Source organism: Phasianus colchicus, chromosome 8 (genome assembly GCF_987193195.1).
Source record: "Phasianus colchicus chromosome 8, bPhaCol1.hap1.1, whole genome shotgun sequence".
Classification (NCBI taxonomy): Eukaryota; Metazoa; Chordata; class Aves; order Galliformes; family Phasianidae; genus Phasianus; species Phasianus colchicus.
Window position 1 is genome coordinate 17484526 of NC_143443.1, and position 19697 is coordinate 17504222.

General features: G+C 44.2%; 1 long non-coding RNA gene across 2 annotated transcripts in view; it reads left to right on the plus strand.

Moving 5' to 3' along the window:
• Positions 1-19697, plus strand: part of LOC116234478 (uncharacterized) — a 317267-nt gene that overhangs the window by 83630 nt on the left and 213940 nt on the right. For both annotated transcript variants that reach the window (XR_016468783.1, XR_016468784.1), the window contains exon 3: positions 8084-8243. This is a non-coding gene — a long non-coding RNA (uncharacterized LOC116234478). The remainder of the gene's footprint in view (positions 1-8083; positions 8244-19697) is intronic.

The following is a 19697-nucleotide window of genomic DNA, read 5'->3' on the forward strand; positions in this document are numbered from 1 at the left end:
CTTTATGGAGTGGTAGTAGGGAAGCGACTAAAAATTGCTCTGTCTCACTGAGCATATGTGTTTACTCACTGGGATTCTCACTTTGCTCGTGATGGTGTAAATCAATAAGTATTCTGCTAAAGGAAACTAGACTAAAGGGATTTTTGCCATGTTCTCTGTGTGTTCAGGCAAAATCGAAGCACTGGTGTAGCACTAAGTCACTGTTACCCCACAGACTGAATGCTCTGTGAAAGGTATATGCCTTGTAGCTTTATAGGGCCAGATTCTGCTACTGGTTGTGCTGATGTAAATCATAGACGGTCCCCATCAGGTCAGGAATAAAATTCAACAGGCTGAACAAAACCTGACTGAATATGTAGAATTATCTGAGAAAGATGGGAGCAACACAAGGGCCATATATGCTTAGCAAAAGGCCTCATCTTCCTCATCTGGCTGCATACAAAAGGCCTATCCTGCTTTCACAGAATCACAGAATCGTAAGGGTTGGACAGGACCTCCAGAGATCATCGAGTCCAACCCCCCTGCCAAAGCAGGTTCCCTACACCAGGTCACACAAGTAGGTGTCCAGTGGGTCTTGAATATCTCCGGAGAAGGAGACTCCACAACCTCCCTGGGCAGCCTGTTCCAGTGCGCCATCGCCCTCACCGTAAAGAAGTTCTTGCGCACATCTGTGCAGAACTAACTATGCTCCAGTTTCTGGCCATTTCCCCTTGTCCTGTCTCCACACACTGCTTTGGCTCTGTCTCAGCTCAGAGGCAGGCCCCTAGTGCTCCTTGCACAGATCTTTGCTTCTGGATTGGAGAGGACTGCAGCTGAGCTGCGGTGCACAGAGTTTTCCCCCCCTGAAGGGCAATCTCTTCTGCCCTTGAAAGGAGGACTGCTGTGGAGCAGTGTGTGCTCTCATGCCCCACTGTGCTGATGAAGTGGTGAACATGTAACACAGGCTGTGAGCTGCAGGGTCTGCATTGGCACCACTTGCTGTGCTGAGCTGCAACGCAATGGGAGCTGGGGCAGCTGCTGGCCTGGGATCGGGTGTCAAGGAGAGGCGGTGGGGGGTGAGAAGTGCCAGGAATGCTGCTTCCCAGCTGGCTCTGGAAACAGGTCATGTTGGTGTCCGTCCACACTCAGATCAATTATTCAGGTGCTCTTTGAAAGCACACATCATGCAGAAAGCGAAGACAGCTTGGCTTCACCTGCTGGAAAACAAGCACTCCTAAGCTCCAGGGCCAAAGCAGGACTCCTGCTGTACACAGTGCCTGCAGCTCCTGCCCCCTTTGTGGCAGCAGGTCTCTGTTGCACCAGCCTTTCGCTTACAGGCCTGGACTGTGTGGGCCTTCCTCCCTTTCAGGATTCGGGAGGTTCTTTGCATCCCGGGCTGGTTATGTAGAAAGTGGTACCTGAAGGACAGCTGCTAGTGCACTCTAGGCAGTGTTGAATGCATATCACTGGCAAGAGCGTTCTACTAATTCTGAAAGAAGCAAATAAGATAACATAAGCTTGAGATTTCCAGGACAAGGGCAGCGTGTGCCAAGCAGGAAGAAGGCTGTGCAACTGTTGATGATGGTGGTCTGTGCCCACCAGTCTCCCCCTGATCTCTCTCCCATGAATTGTTATCAGCTGTAGCACAGGATGCCTGATGGGCAATGAAGCAGTGTAGTAATTTCAGATTGAGAATTGAGAGCTGTCGGTTTGTTGTTTTTGAGCTCAGAGAGGCGAGTAGCTACGTACTGCCAGGAGGTGATGCTTTGGGAAAGAAACATGCATAGGGAGGACAGCACAAACGTTTACTGCTCTGCAGGTTCAGAGCAGAACTGCAGTGCAGGGACTTGCTGAGTTCTCTGGCCTAAAGCTGAGGACAGAGCGTGGCACAACCTTGTTACAGCAGAACACAGGGCCATCCTGCAAGACCAAAATATCCTTCTGTTCTACAGAACACGTTTTATCTTTATTAACTGTCTCATTCAACAGCAAAGGCAATCAGCAGCTCCCTAACAGTCTGTCCCAAGACAAAAGTAAATTTTCTGACCTGATCATTCTTAGGTCCTCTGTATCAAAACTATTTCATATCTGATTTATTCTGTCATCTCTGCTCTGTGAAGGTATAGATTATTTCTGGCACCAAGTAGGAATATTTAAAAGTATTTATCTGTTATTATGGTTTTTTTATAGAAAGGCCTCAGAGTCTGAGTGACCTCAGCATTACTTTTGGTATCTGGGCACTGGGAGCTCCTGTTCCAAAGCAGTTATAATATGGTGAAAGTTATGATAATCCAGTATACAAGCTGTAATTTGAGAAAATTAGCCTGTAGTGTGATTTCCATTCTGAGCATCTGAAATAGGAGCTTTTTAAAAGAAAAACTGATAATTGTATACTGAACTTTCACTTTTTAAATTCATTATTTTCTCCATCATTTTTCAGGTAGATTGTAAGAATAAAGCAAATAGAACTAGCAGTGATCTCTGGGCTTATCAAATCTGTTATTTTCCATTGTGAAAATGGCTTCTCTGGCCAAGTGTTGCACTGTAATGACTACAGACAGTGCAGGGAGCAGCTCCTGCTTCTGTGCCTGTGCCTGTACCCCGAGTTGGGGTACAGGTACTGCCCACACACGTCCCATTGGTCAGCTCTACACATCTGTGCCTGTGTGTGTTGCACACTGGCTAAAACATGAGATTCTCTTCCTCTTCTCGTGTGAAAGTAAAGAACAGAAAACATTTTCCATCTAAATTTCTGTATGAAATAGTGGCTAGTAATATAAAATGAATGCAAACAGGCTCCTTAAAGGCTGATTGAGAAATGCTTGGAAGGGCTGTGTAAGGTCCCATGTGGTTGGAATAGTCCTTTGTCAGCTGAGTTTCCTCATCAGGCTGTCTTCCACAGCACGCTGAGATTTATCAGTTACTGAGTAAGTACTGGGAGAAAGGAGTCATAAATATAGATGCAGATAGATACATAAATATAGGCTGTCATTGGATCAGGTGTTCACTCTGAGCCTTTTGATGTTCCACATGCACTCTTTAGAGGTCTTGTTAGGTCTTGAACACAGAACAGGATCTTCCCTCACTTACGTGAGGCGTCTCTCTTCTGAGGAAACCAGCACAGGTTCTGGAGGGCTCACAGGAAGAGTGGAAGCCAGTGGTTGTGCAGCTGTGGCAGCATCATGCTGCTCCAGGCTCAGGGAAGCTGTCTGGTGAGGTTTTGACTGGTAGCTCCAACGTGGCAGGGTGCACTTGTAGTTTGGCACGGCAGCCTATAGCTGATGTGCTGTGAAAAACCAGAACCTCTCTTAGAAAATTGAAAGGTGTGTCTGACCTCCTAACTTGTCCTACCCTGGGTTTGCCTTGGCACCGGGCAACACGAGGATTTCATGCTTTACAGCTGACCATGCTGGGGCTGGGACAGGTGAAGGCAACGGATTTTCATCAAGATGGAACTGCAGTGTTTCCCCCCATTCAGGCTGTTGTTGCCATCTGTGTGTCCGTGGTGCATTGATCAGCATGGGGGGACAGACATACAGAGAGACCCCTGCAGAAGAAGTGTACTTAAGCCCCATATCTGAACATTCCCAAAAGCTGAAAAATCCAGTCCGGGAACCCAAAATCTAGAAGCACAACTCATCTTCAGGCACTGGGGCAGATAACATGTACTGGAAGTGGTCAGACACCACGGCTTTGCTGGGCGCTGCTGGTCTAGTAAGAAGATGAGAAGTAATGGCCTTAAGTAGTGCCAGGAGAAGTTCAGGTTGGGTCCTGGGATATTTCTTCTCAGAAAGAGTGGCAGTGCACTGGCACAGGCTGCCCAGGGAGGTGTTCAGGAAAAGAGCAGATGTGGTCTGAGGAACATGGTTAGTGGCGTGGTGGGGGTGGGTTGATGTTGGACTAGATGATCTCAGAGCTCTTTTCCAACCTTAATGACTGTGAATCAGGTGTGGAGGGAGGGGGTCTCTTTTCACTGTGCTGTATGGATCAGCCATGCCAACGCAACATCACTGCCAGGATTTCTTTGTGTTCTTGAGCTTTTATGGGGAGGATTGGGAAATACTGGGAAATACATGTTTTACTGAATTACTCCAGAAAGCATGTAAATGCTTTCCAACCAGTAGGAGAATATGAAAAGCAGCGTGTGCCTCACTTGTTCATCTCTGCCAAATGGTGGGGACATAATTCTGTTTCTTGCTTAAACGTGGAGATGCATCTTGAGGCTGGCCTTGTGTTTTTTTTCTCAGGGGGAAATGAATGTTTTCAAGTCCTAAACATGCAGCGGGGTGGAAAGGGCATGACAAAGAAGCTGGACAAAAAGATTTGGAAATAGTTCAACTATGGTTGATCCTGCCTTGGCAGGGATGTGGTCTGGATGGTCTTGATGATTTCCTACAGTCCTCTCCAGCCTTATTTTCTTTGGTACTATTAAAGGACAGAATAATTATTTCTGTTACTATGGAGCACTTCAGGAGCGCTCCTCAGAGATCAGGATTGGGCGTTGCCTGGTGCTGTAGTGGCACGGAGGAGAAAGATGGTCCTGCCCTCAGAGAGCTCACAGCTATGAGTCAAGCAGTAGTGGATAGCAAAGACAGCTGAGGGAATAGAGCGCGGAGCAGCGAGACGCTATTGATCAGCAGGATAGGCAGTACTCATAATACATCAGCAGCCTAACTGCTGTCAGATTTTTGCAGGCATCATGGCTAAGGAGAATGTGAAGGAGGATAATGAGGAAGCTTTGCAAATGAAATCTCCAGGCTCCCACCACCTCTGCTCTGGAGCCGGGCAGCGGCAGGATGATGGTTTGCTCCCACTTGTGCTGCTCTCGCTGCCCCGCCTGCCGCTGCCCACTCGCGTGAGGGCACAGGTGTTGCTCCTGCAAACTTGCTTCAGGCTGTGTCGTAGCGGGGTGGCAGAGGCAGAACCGCGATGCGGCCCGCTGTCCCACATGCTGAGGGACCTCCTCCGGTGACAGGAAGTAAAGTTGATGAGTCTGTATGGAGACAGTGAAGTGACCCCCGTGCTGCTCCACATAATTAATAAATAAAGCACTGGGGGAGTTTTTGCCATGCCGGCTGCTATGACAGGGCTGTCTACGGTGCACTTAAGCATTAAATGACCAATTTCTGTCAGACTAACTTCCCAAGCCTCTCTCTCTCTCTCTCTCTCTCTCTCTCACAAAGCTAGCTTCCTCGCTCCCTGCACTTGGAGTTTTTCAGCAACTGATGGCTCCTGGTTCATTTCTGTGGAATTAATTGGTCCCTGAATGAATTCTGTTGACAGGGCAATTTATCATGTGTTTGGGTTGACAGTGTTGGATACCGGTAAAGGGGGGGAGTGGTGTGCGAGTGGGATGAGGGGAGATGGACAAGGTGGGGGTGGGTGGGAGGATGAGGAAGAAGAGGAGGAGAAGAAAGAGGAGGTGGAGGAGGAGATTGTTTAAAAAAATAAAATGAGAGAGAGGTTAAACCCTGTTCCTCCTTGACTCCCTGCGGTCCAACTTAGTGCAGTGGCTCACTCACAAGAGGGATGGGAAGAAGTGGAGGGGAGGCAGGGAATGCTGCTTCTCTTGTGACAGGACTCAGGAGGCTGCTTTTCCACAATTTGCACCATGGCTTGGGGGAAAAATGACTTGAGAAAAAGCAAGTAGTTTTGTGTTATCTCTGGGGCTCAGCCTCAAGCCTCCATATGTATTGCCTGGATCCCTACTTTACTCTCATAACAGAATGGGTTGGGAGCTCAGAACAGATCCGGTTAACCCCCAGCATACTGATAGATGCCCAAACACTGTTTCAGCAGACGCTGAATGGCATTCAGCATCTTACAGTGTGCATTGGTGTCTGCTGGTCGGGGATAGCCAAGGAGTCATATCCTATAGAAAGACATCAGCAATTTGGGTCCTCGGTTTCCCTCACTGTGGATCAGAAGGGGGTGCCTGATCCCATGTGTGGCTTTGAGAGCTTCAAATTATATCATTTCACATCTTCCAAGATGGGAACCATGAAAGACTGCCTGATATAATTAAAATTACAATGTAACTGCATTGTCATTAAAATATCGTGACTCTGGCATATGGATTTAGTTCTTAGCATGTTCTAGATGCTGACTAGATCTAGTGCTGAGTGGGAGCAGGCAGAGTGAGAGAGGTAGGAAGCAGGAAGGTGGCACAGGCAAACTTCAGAGGAGAATTTGAGAGACACTGTAGGACCCCTGCAAGTCAGAAAGCCAGTTACAGTTACAGCACTAGAAGGAAACATATAGGAAAAGATAACCATGTAAAGATGTCATGGGTAAAGAGAAGACTTATTTTAAAATACTTTCATTATCCTTCTCATGGTATGGCTACTCCAAGGAAATGGTGCAGGCAACTCCTTCTGAAGGCTTTTGCAACAGGGTTCCATTGCAGTTAAACAGGTCAATAAAGCCATGACTCATCTGTAGTGCAGAAATCCAATCTAGAAATAGTTCCATTGGAGCTGAGAGGATCCAGAAGAACAGTCATGACTTCAGATAGCTTTCTATGGAGGAAGTGCATGAATATAGCTATTTTTGTTAAGAGATCCTAAAGTATAAGCTGTTTAAAGTGTGGACCAGCATTTTGCTGTAGTTTGGTAAGGCAAGAAACAAAAATGTACACAGAAACTAACACAGATTGTCAATGGTGGCAACAATACCCAAGTAGTGAATTTTCTGCCTGGAGGTCAAGGAAATAGATAAACTTCAATCAGAGATCCTGGGAGATGTGTGCAGTGCCTGGGAAAGACTAGTCTGAATTGGGGATGTCTATGAAACGAGATTCCAGTTAGTTAAATCCCACAGAGCAGAAGCATTCTTGATTGCTGATGAGAAGGAGCTTGCATGGGAGTTAAAGGTCTTTTTATAAAGACTAAGACATGAAGTCTAGATATACATTAATTGTAAAGTGCATTTTTTCTCAATAGAAACAAGATTAGCAACATTATAGCTTATAAATGCCAGGGTGAAGAATATAAGGGTTGGTAGTGAAGGCTCTGCAGCCTGGTACACAGATCCAAAGCAGCTGTGCTTGATAGTAGGTATATTCAACCAGCAATAGCGTGTTGTGTTTTCAGCAGGGCAGGTAATCACCTGTCAAAATATTTTAGCTCAGGTTCAGTAGATTTTCCAGCACTAGAACCTTTATATATAGTAGTGAATGTTCCTCTGAAACAGATTCCCCAGCTCAACCCCAGCTACAGAACCTGCAGCAGGAATTAATTCAGAGCAGCCCTATGGGTATCTCATATCAGAGGCCAGACAAGATGATCACAGTGTGCTAGGAGTCTCCTCTGGGGTAGCTGTGGCAATGAACTTGAAAACAGCTATCTTAAAAGTCAATGCCTGATTCCAGCTTCACTTACACACAGTTTACACGAGTGTAGCTCTTCTGGCTTCAGACTTCTGATTGACAGTAGTGGATGCAGAAGGCAAATCAAGCTATGAGAAAAGTGATTATGATCAGGCTGTCCTGAGCCAGTCAGGTGAACATGACACAGGACACATTAATAGAGCAAATGAGCATGTTTCACTTGTGTTGCTGAGCCTCTGGGACAGAAACAGAGAAGTTTTTATAGGATACAGCAGCAAGATAGACTTGATGGCAAGATAGACAACTTAAAGATTAATCAACATACAAGATTCTTCAGCATTTATCAGAATATAGGCCAGACACACAGGCTGATTCCTCACTTTGAATGCTAAATCTGTGGATTTAAGAACATGGGGTTTGTAAGAGTGGGCCGGGCTCGTGGTTTGTAAAGTCTATGCAGTAGTCTCAACAGATTCTTAAAAGGAAGGCAAAAGAACTACACAATGGGCAGATGTAGGAGGAATCTGCAGTTTATTGGGAGCTCAAGCAGCTTGCAGTTGGCTTAATCCCAGAAATGCTAATATCTTTCCAGAATGCTTGTTGAATGCTAAGCTATAATGTTTGGGCTTTTTTTCTGGAATCTTGGTGACTTCCTGTGGTTATAAATTCAGCTGGTCAAAATAAAAGCTATTGGAGAAAAATTTTAATCAGCTTTGAATTTGCTGCTTTGTAATCTAATCAAGTGTCTTCTTTTTCTTGTGTTCTTGTGACCTACAGGTTATGGTTCTGTTAAGGAAGCCTCTGGCGTGGCTGTAGGGGAATGTTCAGGAACCATTGTGATGAATTCCAATTAAGACTCTTCCTGACACCAGGGGATGCAGAAGTCAAAGAATGCCCTGAGCAGCACAGCATAAGACTGCGTGGAGCACAGATAAAGGTAAGAAAATGGCATAATTGTAAAACAGAACAGAACATTCATGAAGACGTGAAAGGGCTTTGAATTTGGAAGAATCTCCAAATGAATCATTCAGCTAAGATTACTGCCTGGAGCCCAAAAGAACGTGATAAAGATTGTTGTATGCTTGAGATGGAAAATAGTGGAATGATAAAAATACTTTACCCTGTTTTGAATTGATTAATCTGGAATGGAGGTTTGTAGAAAAAGAGTGTTCATGAAAAAGAGTTTTTTATAGTTACATGAGAATTGTAAGGAAGATTTATGGTTTGATTCCTGAGAGATTCCTGAGAACCTTTGCTGCGCTCCTGATTCCAGTTGAAGCTGTGGGAAGTCTGTTGCTCCTAAAGATCCTTACACGTGTTCTAACATAACACCAGTGCCCAATCTTGGAAGAGAAGCAGGAATCCTCAGCATGTTGGGGAGATGGTGCTAATCTACATAGCAACTTGTCTTTACTTGGTTCTGTGTATTGCTGGTTAAAGGAAATTCTGAGGACTAACCTCCTAGCCAACTGGATACTTATTCATAAACAGAGTTGGCCAATTCTCTCTTTGCAGAGGGAAGAATTTGCAGTTGGTTTTTCTCTTTTAACATGACAGAAGTTACTTGTCATACCGTTATTGTGGCATTAACTGAGCTAAACCAGAGCTTTCCAGGGAGTCTGAGGGACTTGAGTAGATAAATATCCACGTGGCTGTAGTATTGAGAAAATGTGGTACTCTTGGACAGAAAGTTAAAATGTCTTTGCTAGAGCTAAGTGCCATAGATGACTGCATCCAGTTGGGTGCTGTCAGTATCATGCATTATCAAACACTGGGGGAATGCTGGAATTCAATAGCAGAGGCTGCTGTGAGTAGTAATTTACTACTTTGAGAGCCTGAAGGAACCATCTTTGTTCTAGGAATGGAATATCTTCCACAGAGGAGGTATGGGTCATGATGCAAAAATGTGATACGTGATGCTTTTGTTTTCAGACTCTCTTACTCAAACCCACGTTCTTCTCTCTTTGACCTCTTCAGTCTGGGCTATAATTGAGGTGAGCTGTTCACCACAATTCCCAAATATTCTGATGTCTCCTTCTCTTCTGAAAGAATAGTTGACATTTGTTCTGTTTCAGATTGTGAAGGCAAATAGGTCTTAGAGCATATCAAAATACCATTGATTTTTTGCTTTCGCTGTATCAGACAAACAAAATACATATGAAGAGGAAAAATACATGAATAAACAAACAGTAATGAATCACAACAGACAATCCGTACCCAAAGATAACGATAGATACAGAGCAATGTTGGAGATACTGATGAAGAGACCGCCTGGTTTCCATAATCAAAGGCTGTTTTAACTTCCTTTTGGTTTTGCTTCCACTCTGCTTCCCCTCTTTTTTATGGGGATTTACTTAGTGGAATCTTGACCTGGAGCAGGATTTTCTGGGAAGTCAGTAATAACAGAGGAGTTATTACCTCCAAGGAAAAGACGTTTGACATCACCAGGATGTTTCCCATGGAATGGTACTTTCTGGCCTTTTCCAAGAAAATGTTTTCTGTTTATGGTGTATTTTGTTGTAGCAATTAGGGGCCCAGCCCCTGGTTGGGGGCCAGCAACCTGCTACCTCACCAGCTCTACAAAAACAAAACAGGAAAAGAATTCCTGCTACAGGCAGTAATAACCTAAATCTAACACAAGTGATCACCTGATACACACAGATAAGGGAATGCAATGAAATAGTTGAGAAAGGGGTATAACTGAAGTCCTTCCTGATTTATAGTAAAACGTAAAGGTGAAAATAGTGACCTATGCATATGTACATACCAGGCTCAGACTTGGAGCCTTTAAGAACTAGTCACAAATGTGGAAACAAAGCTTCTGAAATATTCTGACAAAGGTGAAACTAAGGGACAAAATACAGTTCAGAAGACGGGCCAGTTTCTGAATGATTTCTGGCCAGTAAGTCCTCAAAGCAGAATATTGACCTGGGAATAAATCATGGAAAGAAATTGCACTCCAATCCTGAGTGCATCTGCAAAAAGAACAAATAGCTCATGAACTGGGAAAGCACTAGGCTGTCAGTGATTTGGGGAAGTTGTGCTCTCTGTTCAGATCCCTGAATACAGATTACTTTTTAGAGAGCTCCTTCTGGGAATCTTGGCCAAGTCTCTCCCTGTATTAACAGCTTTATGACCTTTCTTTGGGCTGTCAGTGTGGTTCTGTGAGCTGTCTGTCAGAGCTTGCTTTCCACTATGTGATAGCCTGAAGTTTCTCTTAGGTTTTGTCGCAGCATTTCCAGTGGATTTGCCCAGACTTTCTTTACATTTTATGCAAGCATTCCGTTGCTATAAAGGGATGCAGCAAGCAGAAAGCCTGTTTTGAAGATTCGTTATCTTTCATTTATTTCCTCCAGGATGTGCCAGAGGCATGTCAGTAAGTTGGGTATGAGAAACCACCTCTAGTCCCTTCTAAGAACATGATCACATCCTGGCACCCTTCTGCTGGGCTGGTAGTGAACGTCCCTCTTTGCTTTTCTTCACGTCTGCATAGCGGAGATCTGTGAGGAGACTGATGGGTCGTTCTCATTCTGTCAATGATCAGATGAGCAGCACTGAATGAGTCACTTCCCTTCGCTATTTTGTCTAATTATAAGTAGGTTGGTCAGGACGGGAATGATGTCTTAGTTTGCACAGTACGCAACACATGGACTCTTTTTCTCAGTATTTCTAGATGATCTTGTAATATGGTTCATAATGACAGTGCCTAAGGCCTGTAGAGTTTCCTTCCATAACTGCAGCCTGTGGCTGTACCACTCCGTGTGTACATTCAGCACCCCTGAAGCTGCCTGCTAGCAGCAGTATTTCAGCAGTTTTTTCACAGTGCGAAGCAGCAATGTACAGATCATATTCTGACCTCATGTGCTTAGCCCAGCAAAGGTGTATATGTATACCAACTAGTGTAATCTGGTCAATGTTTTATTGCATGGAAACCAGTACTTTGGATACCCAGTTTGGCAAGTCTCAAATGCTCAGTAAGCAATAAATGCTATTCCCCACCTGTAAGAATAATGCAATGAGCCTAGATGTCATTAAGAGTTCTTTGGTTTTTTGTCTTGTCTGTTTGAGCCTGTACTTGAAACTGGTTGGTGAAACCAATGAACTCACAACTGTTTAAGAAGGCTGAGATTTTCATCTTGTATCATATATATTTAGCTGGAGCAAAAGCACAAAATTTTCACCACTTGGAGAATTGTGAGAATCGGTAATGTACCAGTCTGGTTTAAAAGGAACTGTCTGCTTTCTGCACTAGAGAATTACACTGATATCTGCAAGCATTGAAGTGACATATGATGGCAGAGCTGCTCTGAGCAAAACAAAGTAGGTAGAGAAAATACAGGTGCATGAGATGGAGTTTGTGATGGGGTGCTTAGGAGATGACATAAATCCGTCATCAGGCAGCAGCTCTGTGGAAGTGCAGGTTTCTGGAACGGTTCAGTGGCAACCTAATGCAAATATGCAAATGACTGTACTTTGAAAAATTAGGTTAAATTCTGTTTTGAGTGCAAATTAAACAGTAGGTAAAATTTTGCACCATTCTTTGGTACAGACAGCAGAGTTCAGAATTTTCCGGAGAAAACTGGGCATGGAGAGCTTTCTTCCAAGCCTGAACTCTCGGGGCCATTCCTACAGTACCATCAGCTCCTGAGCTCGTCCGCTTCTCCCAGGGCTTTGGGTGAGCTGGTGCTGTTTGCTGCCATTTTTGTATCTCTCTCATGCTTATATAACAAACACTTCCCTTGACTCAGTCAATGTGCCCAGCTATAGATCCCTCCTTGCTGAGCAGAGCGGTGCAGTCCCTGCACATCGCTGCGGCGGGTGCAGGCTGCGGTACATGCAGCAGCTTTGGGATGGCTTCAGGATATGCCCCCTCCTCCTCCGTGGCATTGTGGTTCAGTCCTCAGAGAGACGGCACGTCATTTTTCACACTCTCACTTTATCCTTTTAGCCACTATAAAACCCGCAGAATGTAAGAATACAAAGTTTTTACTCAATATGTGGGGAAAAAACGGCCAAAAGAAAAGGTGATGCCAGTTCCTCGCCTCTCACCAGAGTCATGAGGAAAGAGCCAAGCTGCAGATCTATTGCAGCCAAGGAGCTGAACTCCCCCTTCCTGCTCCTCCTGGCCCAGCCCAGCCCCCAGGAAGGGCTCAGCGCCCCGTGAACGGAGTCCCCCCGAGCGCGGTGCGGAGCCGGAGGAGTGACAGGTGCCTCCTGATATGCCTAAATGAGAAGAGCCAATCGGAGGAGCCTGCCCAGCTTTTGTTGTCATCTGGCTTTGCTCATGAAATATGAGTTTGATTGACAGATGCATCAAGGTTCACAGTTTATTGGTTTTTGCAAAAGAGCCAGATCTGCCAATTTAGACAGGGGAGTGACACAAAACTTTCCATCTAAATGGACTAATTTTACCACAGGGAATTCCCAGGCAGAGCGCGCCAAGGCAGGCGCAGTCCTGTTTTATTTTTTAACAAGGACTGAATGACAAATATAAACGACAGTTCTGGGCTGACGGAACATCAGCATTTGACACTTCACAGGGGAGCGGTGAAATAAACAATAGGCAGAGAAATTGAATTAGAATCAGATGAGAGTCAGCTAGAGGGGGAGAGGAGGGCCTGATTCTCTACCAGATCATTTATAAAAGAGCAAACTGAATACTAAGTAGGTATAACATGCTCACATCCTTATTTATTAGCAAATTTAACCTGCTAGTGTGTTGCGCTTGTGTGATGTAAATGAATCAGTGGATGAAGGTGGGTGGTGGGGGAGAGCAGTGCACAGGGGTGGTGGTGTATGAGGGGTTCTGTTCATGCTGCTGCAAACTTCTGCGTTAATGGTACTCCGTGTAACTTACAGACTGCAGAGTTACAGAGCAAGAAGTATGACAAGTTCATGGAATTTCTCTCCTGTTGCCACTGCATAGTACTCTCAGAGTTCTGCCTGGTCTGCCTGTGTTCTTGCAGTTGGCAACTTTTGGGTGCTCAGCTTTGCAGATTTAGCTCAATTCGTTTACTACTTTTTTTTTTTTTTTTCCCCTATAGTACTTTTCAATTTAAAACAGGCAATCTTTGACATTTAAGAATGATAATTCTATACACAATCAGTCTGGAGCTTCTGAGTGCAGACTGTTTCTGCTTGAGATAAAAGGTTGTCTCAGCTGCTAGCGCAAGCAAGCCATTATCCTATTTCTGCTCAGCTTTAGCAGGGGATAGGATACATAAACTTTCCCAGTGGGTTAGGCAGCTAGTTTGTTAGCTAGGCATTGCTGGGAGAAATTTGGATTCCTGGCTTTTATGTCATGCTCTGAGATTTGAAGCGTGTCTGGAGGAGTGATTTTCAATCTTTTTCAATTAGCAAACAGTGAGAACAAAAAACAATCGGTAGAAGAATAGCTGCCAGTATAGGGAATCTAGATCCACAAGCTCACTTTTCCCATCTACATTAAAAGCAGTTTCTGTAAAAGCAAAGTAAAGCTTTTTAAAACAGTGTAAAAGTACTGATCCTGATATTAGAGAAAGTGGCTTGATAGTAAGGGGCTTTGGGTCAACTTGCTGTTTAACGGTGATCCAGCTGTCCTATGTAAGCCTGGGAAGTGCCAACGTGGCTGGCGCCTACTGCTGAGCACTGCAGCTCAGGCAGGTGCCAGGTGAGGTCTGCAGATGGACTGCGTGCTGGCGGGGCTTCTGCTGAGGAAAAATGCTGCTGCTTCTGCAAACGGCAGCACGGCGCTGTGTGAAATTTCATACTGCTCAGTCTTATACCCTTCGGGTTTTCTGTGTAGGTTTTGAGCGTCTTCTTTTTGTAAGTGTTCAACAGGGTGTGTTTGAAATTGGTCTCGGGCTGGAAATCACAATGTTTGTGATATTTCATTGTCAGCGTGTCTCTTAAAGCAGAATGATTCATTTCCTTCCGAACAGGCAGAGAGGCAAAACCAGGGCGATTCTGATGTAAGGAATATGTTTTGGAAAAAGACAATTTAAAAGTGAAGCCATTTTTGTTACGTTTCTCGGAGCTGAAGGCCTGTCTTCCTGCAAAGACTGGCGTGTAGTTCTGGATGAAACCATGGCTGTGCATTGCCCTGAGCCAAGGCAGTCCGTTAACGCTTTTCTCACCCACGCTGAAGTCACAGGTGCTTTCAGTTCAGGCTGCTCAGCATTTGATACGCCGTGGCCGCAGCAAGTCGGGGTGCCAGTGGTGAAGGGGCTGCTGCCTCTGCGCCAAGGCCTGCTCACAGGGGCTGTGCAGAGGAGTCGTGTCTGCAGCAGGAGGCTGAGCAAGGCAGTGAGAGCAGTGTTGAAAGAAAGGACAGCAGTGAAAAGAAAGCAGGAGCTGCAGGAAGTGGCCAGGGCTGACAGTGGGGTTTCTCCTGCTGAGGGAGAGCGGCAAAAGGCCCTTTCCAAGCAACTGGCATAGCATGAATTTGCAGCTCCTAGGTAGGCTTTTGAAGTCACACTGATCAAACCTGCTTTGGATGGGCAGCTTCTACTAAAACACTGCAGAAGGCAGGGAAAAAAAAAACAAATATTTGCTGACACGCTCCAGTATCAAGCCAGCTTTTGTCAGAATGGCCAGCATTTAGAGGGCTGTCGCCTGGTCTTGTAACACTTGAGCTGCTTCCTAAAGCAAACCATAGGGTCCTTGTGAGGAGGTGAGATGCTCATTTCTTACTGCAATAAGTACGTTTCAGGCTCTTGAGTAAAAGGGGTATAGTTACTGATGTAGCCATAGTGGTCTTGAGACTGATAAAATTAGAAGTCAAAAGTTGTTTTGTTTTTATCTTATGTATGTATATATTCATATATACAAAATAGTATTGTGTTATATGCAAATCACACAATTTCCAATAGATCTTATGATTTTTTGTGGACTTGGTTCACAATTTTTGAGTACTAGGAGCAGGCAATACAGGCTCTAACAAACTTCCTTTGATTCACTGCAGAAGCTCCTGAATCACAGAAGTTAACTGTCCTGAGGATGTTCTGAGCTTTTTCTATTTCTAAAGCAGTCAAGAGTTTATGTGCAGCCTGTTTACCATGCATATCTTCGTAAATGGCTACTTGTTCAGTAACCTCATCTTCCCTTAATATTTAAAATATTTCACTTAGGGTACAAGCATCAGTGTGTTGATTTGCTGGATGGTAATTTTCAGGATCATTTTTGTCCCTTTAAAACAGAGGGGTTGTGTTCGCTATTCTCCACTCTGCCATTCCCCAGGTCCTTTAAGCTTTTCGGGACTGCTGTGTGTGATCAGTAAATTCATCCACCAGCCCACTCAGTATCTTTGGGTGTGTATCATCTAGGTAGGTTGCTGGCACTGTGAATGCTTACATGTTCCAATGCTTTCCTCGTCTACACCTTACTAAAGAATTTATTTTTGAAGACAATTGTTAAAATCTCAGAATGTTCCAACTTTTCTTTTAGTTATAAAATGGATATCTTTTCTTAATATTGCCCAGTCTCTTAGAATGTAATTTTCCTTCATTGTAGACAGAATGGTGATCTCTGTAGTTTTATCACACCACGCTTTCACACTGAGATTGCCTGTTGATTACGGGAGAATGTCAATGGTCAGTTCGGGTCAATTATTAAAGGAGCATAAGACAAGTTGGAGTTGTAGAAATAGTTCTTTTGTGCAAGTTTTTTTTTTTTTTTTTAGATACATAAATTCTTGGAAGTTGTGAAAATTTTGCAATGCTACAGCTACCTATTATGGAGCCTTATATAGAAACCTCAGGGTGCAATTTTCTGGGTTGAATGCATTGGGATTTCAAATGTTTACTTCTCAATCTTTCTTCTAATACTATTTTATCAGGATGAATTTTGAAAAGCCTTTTTGCTTTTTTCTGGTGCACGTGTGTGTGATGCTTTGCCTCTGACAGTGAGCACACAGCAGTAAATTCTACTCAGTTTAACAAATGGGATGTTGTATGTTAGTCCACTGTTGGACTCAAGTCACCTAAATTTTGGTAGAGAAAGGTAATCCTGGTGTGTGGGAAATTTCAGAACATAGAAATCTGGTTTTGCTCAGATTTGGAGCCTGCTCTGGGCCCACCTGCCTAGCGGGTGAGCCCTGCAAGGCAGGCTCCCTGCTTCTAGCGAGCTGCCAGGCAGTTTTACTGCAGTGTTGTGAAAATTGAATTGCTTTTACAGACTGTTTGGATTTCCACAAATTGACTTTCACTTATGGAAAATGCCCTGTTTGAAGATTTTCAGCCTACTCTATTAATATTGAAAGGGAAAGCATAAACTGAAAGAATAGGAAATGTTTTAACTGTCTGCTGAGCGAAAGCTTTGTGCAAGCATTTGGTTTCCTGACAGCGTTCCTGCACGGATTTCCTTGCGATACACACACAGCACCAGAAAATCTGGCCCTCTGATTTCATGGGCTGTTGTGAAAATATTTGTAAATGATTGGGAATTGGAGAAGGAGAATTGATTTAGCCTAGCCTGACTCCTTGCTACATTTTTACTCCGCCTCTATGACCTTAAACTGCGCTCGACTTCCTGGAGAATTAATGCTTGACTGAGGAAAAATCGAGCGAATACCTCATTACTGGGTGTGTTTACAGCATACCTTAATATAATGTCTAGCTCTTTGTTAGGAGAACAACGAGTAGTTTGGAGAATGGGTTATTAATGACTTTGCATTTGCCTTTGCCTTGTGTTGACCAAGATAGAAGTTCAGCAAGAGCAAGCTGGAACACAGTGTCAGGCGAAAGGAATTCTTCTAATGGAGCTAAAAATTGAGCTAAAAATTGCTTCTAATGGAGCAGCAGAGGAGGGGCAGTGAGACCTGAGAGGTGCTGATCACTCCTCTGAGATGTTAGAGGCAGGCAGAGCAGGTACTGCTCATCCCAACGTGGGCTATGGGGAAACAGGTGCAGAGTGGCAGAGGGCGTTGGGTCGTCCCACGCCATGACGTGGTGGCTACCCAGCAGCACTCTCATTTCTGAGGTACCTGGGGACACCAGATGTGTTATGGATCACTGGGGATCAGTTGAGTGAGATCGATATCAGACGGAGTCCCGCTGGCAATGAACCGGAGCGGGATGGCAGGTGGGGGCTCAGAGGCTGGCTTGTGCTGGGAGGGGTTGCATTCATGCGCAGTGCCTTCTGTCATGTGGTGTGGTGCTGACCAGCAATCATGGTGTTGTTTACATGGTGCCTGAAGGGTGCTAGGTGTGGCAAACATAACATCCCGGAGAGCTCAAGGGAATCTGCTGGATAGAGAGGAGTGCTGAGGGAATGAGAGAGAGGGGGGAGGAGAAACAAGCCAGAAGCTACCAAAATGACATACAGAAAAAAAAAAGAAAAAAAAAAGGTTTTTATTTTTCATGTGCACAAAAAGGGAAAAGAATTGAACAGAACTGAAGCGATGAGGAAAAGCCAAGAATGGCTGCAGCAGCCTAGAATGGAAATTACCCTGCACCTGGCACTGGTCCTCTCCATGGGCTCATGCTTTGCTCAGCCTGGAGAGCATCAGCAGAGCTGCATAAGGTTGGATCTGCTTTCAGTTCTCTAATTGCTGTTGTTTGTTCCCTCCTTCCTGCTTTGCAAGTTTGCCACTGTCTTGGACCCAGCCAAGGACACAACATGGTATGTGTGGGGTCCTCTAGAAGCCCCCATTCTATCAGACCCCAAAGGCAGCTATAATTCTCTGCTGAGAGGCCTGCTTTTCCTTAGGGAAGACAGGGTTTTTTTTTTCCAACAGTTCAGTAAGCCAAAAAATTCCTTTAGGAAAATGTTGATGTACGTATATTAATCTATACTCAAGAAGAGAAGTAGGTGCAGGGTTTTTTTGTTTCCTTTTTGAGGTTTGTTTGTCAGCCTCACGTTCATTTCTTCAGTTCTGGTCGTGTTCTGAATGTGACCCATCATTGCTGGTGGGTCACAGAGCATGCAGTGTGGCCCCATTTCCACACAGCAGGGCTCATGGCTGCTTTACCTCCCACCCCAGGTTTTAACAGATCTGCCCTGTGCAAGCCATCCAGCTTCTAGCCCCCATCCTGCTGGGCCAAAAGGACATGAGAGCTGCAGAGAACAGGACTCAAAAGTGCTGCCCAGTTTTTAATAGCATGGTCCCTGTTCTTCCCAGCAAAGTATGGCATTGGAGAACTCACAAGATTCCTCCCTCTCAAAAAAAAACAAAAAAACCAAAAAAAAAAACAACAAACAAACAAACAAGAAAAACTGTTACAGGAGAAGATGCACAGCATTTCTGCTTGGTCCATTAGATAAAGCAACCATAGCAGAAGAGCTGAGAATGATGTGAAAGAAATGAAGGGAGAGCTAAAGAAGAAGAACAAAGAAATGAAGAGCTATTTGTGAGAAAAATAAAAAGAGAGAAATGTAATGGAAATGTTCATTATTATTCAGAATAATACTTAGCACTGCAACAGAATTTTCTTTCCAGGATCTTAAAGGTGAGCTGGTGCTAATTAATTCAGCTGCACCGTACCTCTGTGGACTAGGAACTACTGTTATCCCCATTTTACAGAAGATTGGAGTTGAGACATAAGGGAGAAATTGAACTTGACAAAGGTTCACTGGAGCCAGGTGGAGAACTGGGGAGTCTGAACTCCCAGATACCTACTCCCATACCAGTAATGCTGATCTGGATAGAAAAGTGCCCTGGGAATGAAAAACAGTAAAAGAGAGAGATAGAAGTGAATTAGAGTATGAGAAAGAAATGAGAGAAAGGGAAGAGACAGCAGAATGGAGGAGAGAAATCTGAGTCACAGACTTCACTGGTTTTGCATAGCAATTTCTTTCCTCCGTTTTTTTTTTTTTGTGGGTTTTTTTTTTTTTTTCTTTTTTTCCTGTAAGACTTTTAAAATAATAATGAAAAAGAATCCATTTATAGTAAAGCAACTGTTGGCCAGTTGGGAAAGGGATCCTCCCAAGGTTTGGCTGTTCCCTCAAGTTCTGGATTTGTGCTGTGCTTTATTGAACACAGTGTTTTGTTTTCAGTGAGCACAACAAGACTTGCACAGTACAGACAGTGTTCCTTATCTACAGGATGAGACGAGGCTGTTTTAATAACTACCATGATGAAGATGGAGATGAACTTATATACAAGAGGAATTGCCTTCACATTACACACATTATCTTCCTACAAAGCAGCAATTGTTTTTGCAAATAACATAATATTAAATAATTGGTAAATTTTTGCGTTTCCTGCATAGTCCAGTCTAATGGAATCTATATGAATATTGATGGTTTTCTTCCGCATAATATCACCACATAAATCCCTGTGTCAGCTACTAGACTTTAGCTATAATACTGCTTTACAATGCATCCACCGACTGTAAATCAAAACAATCAACACAAGAAACTCTTTGGCAAATGTAATTCAGTACATTCGCATGGGGGTCTACAGATGGTGGTG